This window comes from Pseudopipra pipra, chromosome 12 (genome assembly GCF_036250125.1).
Source record: "Pseudopipra pipra isolate bDixPip1 chromosome 12, bDixPip1.hap1, whole genome shotgun sequence".
In the NCBI taxonomy this organism is placed as follows: domain Eukaryota; kingdom Metazoa; phylum Chordata; class Aves; order Passeriformes; family Pipridae; genus Pseudopipra; species Pseudopipra pipra.
This window is the reverse complement of record NC_087560.1, coordinates 2,485,131-2,495,821: the sequence shown is the minus strand read 5'-3', so window position 1 is coordinate 2,495,821 and position 10,691 is coordinate 2,485,131. Positions and strand designations below refer to the sequence as shown.

The 10,691-nt window shown below is 43.3% G+C and overlaps 1 long non-coding RNA gene across 6 annotated transcripts in view; it reads right to left on the bottom strand.

The window, feature by feature from the left end:
• Positions 1 to 1,323: 1,323 nt before the first annotated feature.
• Positions 1,324 to 10,691, bottom strand: part of LOC135420679 (uncharacterized) — a 42,930-nt gene continuing 33,562 nt past the window's right edge. For all 6 annotated transcript variants that reach the window (XR_010433669.1, XR_010433670.1, XR_010433674.1 and 3 more), the window contains one exon: positions 1,324 to 1,605. This is a non-coding gene — a long non-coding RNA (uncharacterized LOC135420679). The remainder of the gene's footprint in view (positions 1,606 to 10,691) is intronic.

Below are 10,691 nucleotides of genomic sequence, written 5' to 3'. Positions count from 1 at the left end.
AGCACTCAGATCTCAAAAGCTTTACTTACAGCAAGGGTAGTTTCAAGTGCCTTGCAGTGAGACATCCGTGTTGAATGCAGAGGAAAACTGGAGTAGAAGCTCTGGGAACAATTTTCCTTTTTAGTTCGCTTTTTCAGTGAGATTTCTTCAGGACAAATCACTTGATTTTGCACTGGAGTCTCATCTCTTGCTCCCATCGTTCTTCAGATCAGAGTAATTTAGATGATAGCCAAGATAAATCCTGCAGGCATGCTCATAATGGGTGCAATCAGTGCAGAACAGGAGCTTGTGATTTAGGATTATTAATTAGAAATTTCTATTTAATATAGCACATCATCTCTACTACAACAGAGATATTCCACACAGCATCCTCTTTTGGGATATATGTAGCCATCCATCTATGCTACAGGCTCCATCTGAGAGCATCTGAGCTTAGAATTTGGTCCTGAATTGGTATCTTGCATATATTCTAAGAATTTACAGTGGGGAAGTTTGCCTGGAGAGTTATTCTGTTCTGCTGTATTCCTCAGACATCTGTGGTCTTAAGTATTTGAAAATATTAATTTGCCTCCCGTGTGTATGAATTATGATATGGTCTAATGATGCACATTTTCCCTGTGATCCTGGCTTCCTTCATAATCACTAGATGAACATCACTCATGGATCAAGTGAAGCAGATTGTTGCCTTAGGTGACTTCTGCATTTGCTGTAGAGACTGGAGAGCGTGGAATGAAGGAGGGCTGGCCCTGGAGAAGTGGAATGAATGCTAACCTGAAGAGCTAGGATCTAATTCAGTCTTTGCCAGACAATCCTTGCATGCCACCTGCAAAGTTATTTAAACCCCTTTCTTTACAGAGTAGACCTGTTTGCTTTTGTTAGAGGACCAACGTCCTTCTCAAGTACAGCTCAGAAAAGAGAGAGGCCGGCTCTGTGCAGAGCACACACATTGGGACTTCCTGTGGCTAAACATCCATCCTCCATTTCTAGAGTAAGTGCATAAAGATAGAAAGGACATCATCTCCCATGGCTTGTTTCTTCTTTTCTAAGTGATAAGCTCAGAATGTGTGGAATGAGGTTGGCAGATGCCCTGAACACTCATCTGAAAAGGGTATCAACAAGCCTTTTGCCCTGAGCACTGTCGTGGTTTAACCCAACTGGCAACTAAGTACCAGGCAGCCTCTCACAGCAAACACTGTGAACACACTCCATGCCAGTCCTTGTAGCAAACTGATAGATTGGGCTTTCACCTCTAATTTCCCAAAGGTGTAGAAGTGAAACATTCAGATATGACGTTGACAGCAATGGAGGCCACAGAAACCCACCACAGAGAAGTGAGTCCTTTGCTCGGTGCAGATGCTGGCATGGAAAATATCAACAGAAAGCAGCAGAATGGAGGTAAATTCTAATGCAGGGTCTCAGCTTAATAAAAGCTTTCCTGGAGGTTGGTGAGGCAGCTCTGTGAGTTCTGTGCCATGTGCAGTGGACAGCAGCTTAGCTGGAGGCAGCTGTGTGGAGCTCCACTGCAGCACATCAAGCAGCACGAGCACATTTCCGCTGGTGCGTTGTCTCATTAGCAAATCTATTTCCATTTCCCGTGTCTGGCCTCTGAAAATAAAGGTCACGCACATTTTCAGTGTTCCATCATCAGAGCACAAGCAACTCCCGTTACGAGGTTCAAGATGCTTCTCTAAAGGACAAGATGCCCCAGACGAAGGACAAAAATTAAAAACGAGGCAAAAGCGCAGAGCGAGCACCTGTGCTAGACTTTGGCACACGGGGTTAAAGCGCGCGGCCAGGCAGGGCTCCCTTGCCAGCAGTGCCAGTGCTGGCCACGTCCCGGGGGGGCGGTGTGACACCAGGCACCGAGCGGAGCTCCCAGCAGGGCCGGGGACGGGAGCTCCTCTGCTCCCCCTGCACCGGCACCGGGAGGAAGCTCCTGCACATTTCTGCCCCAGGATTAACGCTTCTCTCCGGTAACATCCCTCATTCCCTCATGAGTCACTCCGTGTGGGAAATAACGTTGACCATAGCAGCACGGTGGTATGGGGCTGATACAGCCTCCACCAGAACAGAAGGTTGTGTTTATTTTTTAAGTATAATTCAAATCCATGTCTGAGATCAACAGAGCAGCTCTTCCCTAAGACACTGTATGAACACACACATATAGATTTTTTTTCCCCTCTGGATGTGTGTATAGGTATATTTCTCTAGAAGGGTATTCCCTCACAGAGTCAGAACTATGGCTCAGAGTCCCCAGGTGATGCACACTGGAGATGTTCTATTAACTGGAGCTCTCAGTGGCTGAGAAGCTGCCTCTGTGTTTGTGCTTCAAATGAAAATCAACAGGTTGTTTCACTCTCCTTTAGGCCCAGGAGTCAGAGAGGGACAAAAGTTATTACTGTGCCACTGCCAGAAAAGAACATGTCCTTTCCCACAGTTTTGCCCAAATAGATCAAGCATTTTCTGGGTCTTGACAACCATTTGGTATTCCATGAAGTCTGTTGTAAGAGATTTGATTTTTCCCATTGCTGAGCACACCTGCAAAATCCAGTTCTTAGAGTGGACATTTTGGAAAGGGTACTTGAGGTGATGCAGTCCTCTGGACACTCCTCTGCAGGAACCAAACAGTACCTTAGGATTGAAAGCTCTCCAAAATAATCTTGCCATGTGCAACAGTGTTAAGAATGCTAAGTAGGAGTGCAGAAAGTGGGAAATCTGCTGCAGCCTGATATTCCAGATAAGTGGGTTGAAATCCTGAGAACAGGGCTCTAGTTCACACTATTCTGAGAGCTGTAGCTGGGGAAGGGGAGCAAGAGGAGCAGGAAGGGAGCAGAGCAACAGACAAGCAAAGACCAGGAGTCTTTTTACCAGAATTCCCATTTTCAACAAAAATAACAAATATTCATATGACTTCCAATGCTTTGATTTCTAAGAGCCTATACTAATTTTACATCACTTTTCCAAGGCTTCCAGAACCATTTCATTGAACAAAGGCAATGCTTTAACTCTACCCCAAACTTTGCCTTTTCTGCACTGTCCCAGCTTGGACACAATGTAGAGTATAAATGGAGGTGAGTGTGACTAATCTGGGTGATGAGGTTTTTTTAACAAACCAATGGAGATGTGAAAAATAAATGGTACAAATAAACTGAACAGTTTTTAAATTCTCCACATTGTTTTCATAAGGTATTATTTGTACAGATAAAGGGTTATTTTTAATTCATGCTTTAAACAAATGCCTGAAAGTTCTCATATGTCTGGCAGCTTTCAACACCAGCTTCATCAATTGTTAACTGTCCTCCAGAGTCTGTTCAATAATGCAAGTGCATCAGGGTGACATCCAGCAGTACTAATTCATGTCACTGGCAGCAAGCTTTTCCTGGATTTGCTATGTAAACTTTATATTGTATTATTTCCAAATGCACTCTTGAACATACTGATTCTGTGCTTGTGCTTAAAGCTACTTTTACTATCAGCAGACTTTATTTCATCCCATCTGAATCAGAATAGAACCTTTTATAACCAACAACACTAATTTCTCTTCATCACAATGGAACAAGGCTTCTTACCAATTTTTGGCAAACAAGGGAGCTACAGGCATATTTAAAAAAATAATAATACTATGTCAGAGCACAGAAAAGAACTTCCAAGCATCCCGTTGAAAGAAAACCTAGTAGTACCTATTTGCCTGGAAAATGTGATAGTTGGGAGCAGCCTATCCACCCATCCATTTGATCTGGGAGGGGAAAACTATTCCAAAGCACCTGAGTAACTCCAGAACATAAAACTCACTAATACCACTTCTTGTGTCCCAGGGGCCAAACCACAGCTGTTTGTGGGCCGCCAACACTGCATGTTCAAATGATAGCTGGGGTTTCAATTTTACCACTAGGATTAACTTGTTAACAAATCTAAGGACAACAGTCACACAAATTATAAGTATTACTCTGACGATAATCTGGGAGGATTGGGAACATAATGAGGTGGTACAGAATTATACTATTTCAGACAAAATTCAGGAATCAGAATGTGGAATCTACTTGCCAGGGAAAAGAATGTGTAAAGAAACTGTTGTAAAATAAATATATCAATTCTCAAAGTCTATTCCAAGTGCTTAAAAATGGTATGATGGGAATGTCCCAGGGTGAACTAGTATGACTCTTTTCACCTCTGTTAGTATATCTATATTTATATGTATGTGTCTGTATATATATCTACTATATCTGTAGAATATTACTACAGTAAAAGTATCATATGTGTCTGTGAACTGTGCCTGCACACAAATGATGTCACTTTTCCCACTGCCTTAAACGAGACTGTTGGTAGCCAAAACACTGTACACAAAGCTATTTTTGCTCCTGTTTGCTGTAGGCTACAAAGGCATCCCCCCTGTCTCTGCTGCTTCTGGGTTTGCAGCAGGAATTTTGTACTGTACTGCACATATATTAGATCTGGGTTCTACTTTACTGGCACAGAGAACTGTGAATACTAGCACAAAAGGTGCCAATGTCTCAGAGCATTTTGGTTCTGGAACGTTCTGGTTCCAAAGCAAAGTATCCCTGGGAAAACTTGCCATTGTACACAAGGGCAGTATATACCTTTCACTGAGAAGTGAGTTGAATGAGACTTGTGTTAGCTCACAAATGGCAGCACTGCATCCTGTTTGGAGACCAGCTCGTTCCCAGGGAAATGGGAATTTTCTTGCCATGTCACTAGGATTAGATTATTTCTTATTATGTTCTTCAGGCCCAGTGCTGAGTAGCAATCTGAGCTGGGAAATAGGAGACCATTGGTTCAGATTTCCTTTCCTTCTCCCTTCACTGAACATCTGGGAATTCAAGGACTGAACAAGACCCTCCCAAATTTTTTTGCTCTGGCTAGAACTTGAAACTTGAGATGGCAAAACACAGTGAGAGGGAGATATTCAGCTTGTTCTGAAATAAGAAGCTGCCAGGATGCCCTGTGAGCAGAACTAAACCTTTCAAAGCTGTCTTGTCAAGCACCAAACACCAAACACCAAACTGATTTACTCATTATGGTAAAAGGGGAATGTGCCAGTAGATACTCAGTGCTGTAATTAAAGAGCTTCTATCAACTGCTGCCATAGATTGCCCCGAATTTTGAGGAAGGGAGATGTAGCTGAGTTTTCTGGGATTTTGTCTTGCTTCACAGTAAAGATCATCACTCAAGTATCTTTTTAATCATTTAAATACATGGCATTTTACAGATGGGGAGCATCAGGAAGTTAGTACCCAGGGTGATACAATTCACATTCAGGAAAACTATCTGAAAACCTTTTATGCCTATTATTTCTTTCCCTCAGAGCCTTGTACAATTAGACTCAATGTAACCAAATTTAAAAATATCTACAGATCTATTTACTACTTGTCTACCTGCTAGTCTAGAATTTACACAGGCTGATTCCTGTAATGCCTGTATGGTCAGGAATTTATGGTGCACCATGGAAAGTAATTTATTGTCACCCCCTCAGGAAGTGCTCAGTAACTCATCCACACTCACATAATGCACCCATCCCCATCTCACTGTGTCAGTGCACCATTTAACAGGCACTGCTGTATGCTCTGAGATTTGTGTGCCTAAAAGAACCTAAGATGACACACAGCTGCAGGAAAACCTTCCATTACTATGATTCAGGGACCAGCAGGGACTGGAATAGCTGTTCCAGTCAGTAAATGAGTGAGCTTGGTAGGACCTGCTGCATTCTGTGGCTTCTCCTTGCCCCCTCAGATAGTGAATCATCCATATTTCATTTGAACCCCTGCCATGGTTCAAACCCACAAGTAATGTAAAATAGGCTAAAACCTGATGCCTAATCACCATCTATCCCTATTGCATGCTAGCACAGTTTTATAAATTAGCAAACATCTGGGAAAATGATGCAGGGATCTCATCACAGTGGTCCTTCCATTAAATTCATGTTTTTCCAGTAGAATATCACTCTGAATGTTCCATCATGTCCTAAAAAGCTCAAGCATTGTGAGATTTCCTTGCTTTTTCATGTCTCTCTCTCTAACCATGGTGTATAATGTAGGTAGAGACTGCCAGGCCTTCATTTAGAGCATAATGAGATTTTGCTCCTGTAAACATGACTGAGTACCCAAGACCAAGACATTATTAAACTTGTGAGGTGTGTAGTGTAGTTTTAAAAAAGAGCCTGTAATTCAGGACACACAGTTCTCCTTTGTCTCATTTAATGCCACTTCACACAAGGCCCAACATCTTTCAGATACATAAGGACCAAAGTTTTGAAGTGCAGGTTAAGCAAGACCTGCTTGCCAAACATAGAACAATTTTCTTTTGATGGGTAAATGTAACAGCTGTATTAGATCAAAAGGCTGATCTAACTAGCCAGAGCACTGAGGTATTTGTAAGCATGGCATGTGATCAGGAATCTTGCTCCCAGGTTCAGCGTGAGCTTTACACCATTGCTGTCAGTATTTCAATATTTAGCATGTAAAACCACAAGGTATTTCTGTACAAGGAACATAAGACTCGGGACTACCTGCAGGCTTCACTTCTTCCTGCAAGTACGTGCACTGGGTACTTATTGTATCTCTTGCTGGCACATGCTACTGATATTGTTTGCAAATTGTTCTGTTCCCAGAGAGACCTAGAAACATTTCAGGCTTTTAGCAGTTTGGGGTTATATTTACTCAGCTGACTGCAAATCAGCAGGGGTTGTGAAGATGCATCACTAAGGGCTGAAAAGTGAAATTAAAACCTGGCCATCATCTGGACAGATGTGTGCAGCTAATGTGGAAAAATGCTTCATGCATTGCCTGCTGGTGAAGAAGTCATTCCCACTCACCTCTGTAAGCAAAGGCTTTGCTGCAGTTCCCAGTTCTGCAATAAGAGAGGCTGTTCAGGAATGCTCCCAGTCCCCTGTGCTGGGTTATTCTGGTCCCCTCTGGCCCTGCTTGCTGTGATAATGTGGTTATCACTGTGTGTGAAATATCATATTGCAGCTCTGGGCACAGTAAACAAACTGGTGGGAGAACTCCAACAGCTCCACGTTCCAGGGGCTGCCCGGAAAATCCCCCTGTGGGGAGGGTTCAAAGCAGCAGCTGCAGTGCTGGGGCATTGCCTTCCCAAAGGGACTGTGGGCCAGCACATGTGGACTCCCTGCATTCTTGCATGACAGTTAATATTTTGAAATATTTTTGGGACATATTATTAAAATATAAGCAGGGTATATTTAATTTAAAACTTTTTCACGCCTTCATGCAAAGAACTGGGCCCTGTTTCCCTCCCTCCCTCACCCCTAACTCCCTGGCTTTTGCAGTCACTGTTAAGGGATTTACATTTCTGGAAAACTACAACACTGACTTCTTTCACATTGGCTTTTAAAGCCAACATATTACTGGCAGAGTGTTTACCAGCCAGACAAACCAAGCAAGCTTTTTATGTCTCCAAAGATAATAAAATAGTGCTTGGAGCACAGCTCCCCTGGAGTTCTGCATGGAGTCAACATAAGGAGATGGCTATTTTAATCATCCTGGAGTTGCCTAAGCATAGGTTCTCCTGTTGATTTAGAACAGTCTCAACCCAGAACACTAAGCCAGAAATACATTTGGAGCTGAGGCTGAAGCAGAGTTAATATTCATCTCTCTGGTTTTATTTTAAGATGTACCTTTAGATCTCTTGATGTGTAGCAGAGTCAGTGAGTCACTCCAGACAGTTTAAAGATATTTTGGAAAAAGCTGTAAAGTGAATTTTGGGGTTTGTTTTTCTTTCCTTTTTTTTTTTTCATTTTTTTTCCCAGTCACAAGCAGACTTGGCTTTGTTCTTTGGTTTTCTTTTGTAATAGAAGGAGAACTATGGTTGCATAGAAGTTAATGAGCACATAACATCCCTCAGCCACCCAGACACTCCAAGAGAAGTGAAAGGACTTCTGGCTGGACTCTAGCCATCCATCCTGTGTTGATAAAGCCAGGGGAGTGCTGACAAGGGGCCTTTGCATTCTGTGCAGCAGCATCACCTGCAGTGAACCTCTGTGCTCAGAGCAAAGGGCACAGCTGGAAGGAGGGAACTGAGCAGTGAGGCCATTTTTCCAAACTTCCCCAGTTCATGCTGCTTTATGGGCCTGGCTGGCTGCAAGGTGAGAAGTGTGCACCATCTACAGGTATTTACAGAGGTGTAGAGACAGAAGTAAAGCAGAAGGAAGTCATTCAGTCAGTCAGAAACTGATATCCAGCAAGGGGACTCCTGGCACCCTGTCCAGATCCCTCCCTTCCTGCCTGCCAGCCTGGAACCCAGCCAAGGAGAACTGGTGGTGGATCTGAATCCCTCTGTCCTCCCTATGGCAACATATGTTTGGCTACTCCCTCAGGGTCTCACATTTAAGCTCTTGAGCCAACACCACGACCATGGGTGGTGAATGAAGCAGACAGCAGGGGCCAGCAACAAAAACGGTCCTGTTATTCTGAGGAGTATTTCTGGCAGGATCCAGGGGGGCACAGCAGTGAGGAGAAAGCTGTGTTCCATCTTTAGCAGAAAGCATCACTTTGCTGTACTCTGTTTCATGACTTGTTTGCTCGAGCCTTTTTTTAACCACACTGTTGGGCCTTCCAGTGTGTGCAAACAGGACAAATATAGTGACTCCCAAGTGTATACCTATTATTTAGTTGTTATATAAAGCCCACTTGAGCACACCATGAATTCACATTTTAGGTTTCTGGAAACTTCTGCTGGAAATTCGTTGTGGTCTGTTGCCACCTTGCAGGGATCCTTTCTCATCCCCCCACACGAGCAGCTCCTCAGCATGTTTTTAAATGAGTACACAGAAACCCTGTTAGTCACAGCAGTGACCACAGAAAAGGTTTTCCTGACATAGGGTTCCATTTGTGCCTCTCATGTGGTGGCTGGGGTCACCATCCTGGTAGGTGACAAGGAAATTTGGTGGAGCCTATTTTGGGTATCAGTTCTTCTTGCACACCATTCACACACAGTCATCACTGTGAACAGCACAGCCCACTCCCCTGAGTGGAACCCCCTGCATAGGAGGTGATCCCCACATCCTAAAAGTTAAATGGAATAAGCCTTGCCCTTGCCCAGCACGCAGCAACCATGACCAGTCCCTACACCTGCAGCTCAGAGCAGCATATCCACCTCTGCTAAGTCAAATTGTCTACCAGCATTATCTATTAGCCCCAAAAAGGTTAATGTCATATTTGCATATAATCAGTTGTTATTCATTACACTATTCCCCACATGCAACTCGGTAGATACTTGGCAGATCTTTTTCCCAGAAACTGAGTGTAATGCCTTGAGATGAACTGGCAATATATTTGGACTTTTGACTCACATGCATGCCAAGATTAGAAATATTTCTGACTGGTTATTCTTACAGCCACTGTAAATACAGCATTCTGTCTGCTGCTTTTATGGGTGCTGCTTAACCTATTCTAAGCATCACAGTTTAGTCTAGAGTTTAAACACAAGTTGGGTTTTCCCAACAGCTGGGACCCAAAGTAAAGCTGCTTTACAGTAAAAGGTTACATTCAGTCCAGAAATTCAAGAGAAATGAATCCTTCTGAAGACATACTCTGAACAGCCCAAAATACGCAGTCAGAGGGAGCTTTAGTTCTGTGCCTGGTGTGATCTTACCTGCTCCTGTAAATCTGTGTGAGAGCTGGCTTAGGGAAGACAGGCTCTACATCTGACAGTGGTTTGAACAGAAAAGAAAGGTGGGGGAGATTGTTTTGAGTTTGTGCAAGTGGTCACACACAGCAGTGCCTGGCCTGCTCCCTCAGGAAATCCAGGAGTGCTGCTCTGCTCAGCCTGACAGTCCCCAGCCCATCTACCACGGGCTTCAGAACATGCAGGAACCCCTGAATTTGACTTACTGGGCTTTTCTGCCACAGCAGAAACTTCTTCCATAAGGGAGGGCAGGTGAAGAATCACTAATATAGAGGGAATTTCAAAGAGGTGGAATATAATTTAGAGGGCTGGGCATTGGATTTTTGAATTCCTGCTCTAACTCCATAGCTTGTAATGACCAGTGATCAGTATCTTGGTTTTGTGCATCATCCTAATATGAAGGATTTTTTTAAAAGCAGTTCTTACCTTGAGAACTTGCAGATATAATGAAAATGAGGCAAGAGCAAAATGAGAACACAGCAGATAAAAATTATTTTATATCTTGATGTGTCCCTTCAAAAAAATTAAATGGACATGTCTATCTCCTCCTTATTTTATTACATATCTGCTATATATTCTTATTCTGAGACACCAAAAATATTTTTAACAAGCTGTTTTTTTAAGGGCTCTGTCTCATACACATGTTTTCTGGGATCTCTTTGTCCTCACCTAGTGATTCCTAAGGTGCAAGTCCTAGTTCTACAGCCAAGAGGACTAAATACTAATTTCCAAGGATGAACTTACAGCTATTCTGCTGTGGTTTAACCCCAGCCAACAACTATGGCACAGCCACTTGCTCACACACATCTCCCACCTCCCAGCTGGGATGGGGGAAAAAAATCAGAAAAAAAGTGAAAAAACTCAAGGGTTGAGATCAAGAGAGTTTAATAAGTTGTGCAAAAGCTGCACTTGCATCAAAGCAAACCAAGGAATTCATTCACTACGAGCCATTCCCAGGAAAGCAGGGCTCCACCACACGTCATTTGGGAAGAGCAACACCACCCCTCTGAATGTCCCCTCATCCCTGCTCA